This window comes from Sinocyclocheilus rhinocerous, unplaced genomic scaffold, assembly GCF_001515625.1.
Source record: "Sinocyclocheilus rhinocerous isolate Xijiao unplaced genomic scaffold, SAMN03320098_v1.1 scaffold8807, whole genome shotgun sequence".
Lineage (NCBI taxonomy): Eukaryota > Metazoa > Chordata > Actinopteri > Cypriniformes > Cyprinidae > Sinocyclocheilus > Sinocyclocheilus rhinocerous.
The window spans coordinates 1-3,934 of NW_015642624.1; the positions used below are offsets into that span (position 1 = coordinate 1).

At 38.4% G+C, this 3,934-nt stretch overlaps 1 pseudogene; it reads right to left on the bottom strand.

Moving 5' to 3' along the window:
- Window positions 1-326: 326 nt before the first annotated feature.
- The window catches only part of LOC107756330 (condensin complex subunit 3-like), a 5,125-nt pseudogene continuing 1,517 nt past the window's right edge, over window positions 327-3,934 (bottom strand).

The window sequence follows — 3,934 nt, forward strand, 5'->3', positions numbered from 1 at the left end:
AAATGCGCATGACAATCGCATTCGATTAATCATGCAGCCCTACACTACAATGCGTGTGCAGATGCAAGTGATGTAACTGTGACTTCTACTCCAAATTGGTCTATAGCCAGACAAGTTTCAATTCTTCGATCACAGCAATTAGCAAACAACTGTCCAATCAACTGGACAAAAATCAAGACCCTATCTATATTTTGTTTCTCGTTCAAGAAACTGTTTAACACAGCCGTCACTTGCCGTTTCAGCTGATTTGGCAGGAAATATCAGGTTTACTAGTGATAGCGATGTTCCAATATAGCATAACCAATAACATAATGGATAGGCAGTACCTCACTATCAAGAAATTCTGAGAGCATCTTCAGAATACTCTGGACGGTACTCTCCTCCTCAGTTTGTTGTTCAGGCTGCCCGTTACTGTTGTCTGGTGAGTCAGGTGCTTGTGAGATAGGAGCAGACTTGTCTTGCAAGATGTTGAGGCCATTGAGCAGGAGCTGGTCAATGAGAGCTCGGAGAGCACTGATCCTGATTTTAGGCTCATCTAGTTGTGTTATCTAAACATAAAAATAAATGACCTCTAAGCCACTAGGACAAAGTGAATTCATTCATCTTTATTCTTTATAACAAGTGTGTTATAAATACCTGCAAGAGCAGCACAAGGTGTGTGTTGGCAAGGTCTTTACTGTGGAGAGCAGCCATTCCCAAACAGATGACAGCTATGTTGCGCACAGCAGGGTTAGGGTTGGACACACTTGGCAGTATCTACAGTAGAATTGAGAGATCACTTTGAAGTTACATTCCCATAACTGCAGCCCTAATTAAGTATTGCACTGATTTTGGATTGAGAGTTCAGTAACCAAAGTGGCTGATAAAAGTGCTATGCAGACACAGGCTTGTCCTATACCACAGAATGGCAGGAAATGGCTATTGATGTGAGTGCTTTTATGAGTATTGAACCAGTGACTCTATCAGAGCATTCATGGTAGGGCAGATTCCTCTCTTGATGTTAATTTCTCTGCACACATTGTCAGACATTTCATCAAGGTCTCTGGATCACTCTGCGGAAAATACACACATGACGAAAGACTACATTAAGTGGGATTATTTAAATTCAGCAATTAATGCCTGTAAAAGTGTGCGTATATATTGACAGCAAGGCAAAGTCAACTATTCAGAAATGTTCACCTATTACTTGAAGCCAAGCCATTTCACACTACATCTTGTAATATATTAACAACACTGAGCAAGCAATGTTGACTACTAACTATCAATCAATTCATGATGATATGATACGATACAAGTTCAACAGTGAACAAATTTGATTCAACACCCCATCCATAAAAACACTGAGACAAAATAATTAATTTGAAATTAAACAAATAAGATAATTACTAATTTCCAACATAGCTCCTTGGAATTTCTTGTGTTTACACAGCAAAAGGTGTAGGTAAAATTTGTCCATGTCTTTTAAAAGTCTCATACTCAGCAAGACTGCATTTATCAGATCAAAAATACAGATAAAACAGTAATACAGTGAAATACTGTTACCATTTGAAATAACATTTCTATTTTTATAGAATTTTAAAATGTAATTTATTTCTGTGATGGCAAAGCTGAATTTTCAGCAGCCATTACTCCAGTTTTCAATGTCACATGATTTCTGAAGGATTATTCTAATACACTGATTTGTTGTTCAAATAACATTTATTATTAATCACAGTCGAACACTTTTTTTTATGCATGCGAGTAAGAGTGTTTATATTTGTACCTTCTCCACACGCTGCTCCTTGATATTGTCAGCAGGCTGTGAAGCTTCCAGGGTGAGCTGGTTCTTGAGCTTCTCAAGCTGAGAAATGGTGTTGTTGTAGGAAAATTAATGTTTTATATATATGTCTCCTGGAATGCAACAAAGACATCACACAGTAAAACAGAGAGCCTTTGAAGTCTTTAGTGTGGGTAATTTAATCAGGAAAGACAGAGGGGTTAGTCATAAATAAAGACCTTTTGACCTCACGGGTGTGTAGGCACACAAACACACAGTAAAAACAAATGATCAGAAAGAGCCTTTGAACTCTTTAGTGCAGGAAAGACAGAGAGGTTGTTGACCTCACAGATGTGAAGATAATAAAAGCCCAGGGGGTTAGAAGGACCATTGTTTTTTCTTAAAACAGCTAGGTTTGGTTTACGGGGTTAAGTGGAAATTTACAGAGAAGGAACCTTGTAAGAAGTGGGGGGTGATAACAGTATAATAAGGCTGTCTGTTTTCAGTGTGATTTTAGGTCTGTTGTGTTTCAGGGTAGCTGCTGAAACATTGTGAACATACCTCTTTAAGGAAAATAAACTTCTTTCCTTAAATATAATTTGATTCCTTGTCTCTTACACTGTGATGCTATTTGTTAATAATTGTTTTTGCCACAACAGTGTCTTTCAGCTCAGCTGCGCGACTGAAGTCCTGACAGCTTATGCGTTCTTCTAGAGTCTGCTTTGCCTCCATTATCTGCACTCGCACCTCTGCCAGCTATAGAAAAATATTTTAATATTTTATTGAGGTCAATCTAATGTAAGTTGTTGATGTCACTAAGCACCAGTGGTGTATGAAGTGTCACTCACTCTGACTTGTTTTCTGCGTTTCTCATTCTCATCCACAGGTTTAGAGATGGGCAAAATGGGCTCTCTCACATCAGAGATTATTTCAGCAACCTGATTAAAATAGAACCATACACATACAAAACAAACTGTCAGCAAATTGCTGCAGAGCAACTTTCCTGCATTAATGAGTAGATCTTAAAAGCCACATTTACAATGTAACAACCATCTACCAGTGATTAATCTTGTTGCGTGCATGAAAAACACTCGAATCAGATTTTTTTTGGCACTCAGTTTGGGTCTATTTAAATCGTTGTTTGAAATTTGATATGTACTGGACCTACATGTAGACCAGTCCTCAACACTTTTATAAAGAATATCTCTTTGGATTTGAGACTTTAGTCTTTGCAACTTTACAGATCTTCTTTATGCACCATGAGCTTGTAACACTTCAAAGAGAAAGCAAAACTTGAAATCGCATCATATGACCCCTTTAAGAGTCTGATTGTCACACAAAGACTGACCATCTGAATTTTCTGTGTCTCGTCTCGCAGAAGTCCAATCAGTTTCTCCACTAGCAGACCAATCAGAGAGGTGGGCGTGTTGGGCATCACAAGAATTTCCTGTAGCACTGCTACCATGCGCTTCCTAGAACAGTTCATGGGACGATTAAAACTTTAACATTACACATTTTTAATGTAAAGTAAATGTGCAGTTAAAAAAAAATAAAACTGCCTTTTAAGACTGTCTTTGTACCACAGAGGCACAAAAAATCGTACTAGACACTCTGGAACAAAAGACACTCATTTTCTAAAATATGTTTGAGCTGCACTGCTTAGTAAGAGACGTATTGATAACTCAGACCTGCCCCCTTCTTCAGAAGAGTCCAGACACCCAACTAGCATAATCAACTGCTGTCCAACAAACTCTTGGTTCATCGCCATCTCAAGCTGTGTCATATCAGCTTACTGCTCCTCAGACAGCTGAGTAATGCTCCTTAGATAACTGAAACAAAATTGCTTCCTTATTTAGCTGGGTTTACATTTGCAAATGTTTAAAGGGGTCATATGATGCGATTTCATTTTTTCCTTTCTCTTTAGAGTGTTACAAGCTCTTTGTGCATAAAGAAGATCTGTAAAGTTGCCAAGACTAAAGTCTCAAATCCAAAGAGATATTCTTTATAAAAGTTAAGAGTTAGCCACACCTACCTAAAACGGCTCGTTCGAACACGCCCCCACATATCTACCACACTATGTGGGAAGATTTGCATAACACCGCCCAAATGTTCACGCAAAGAAAGAAGGCGTAACTTTGATTCTCGTTGTAGTATTGTTGCTGCCGCCATGTCGTGAAG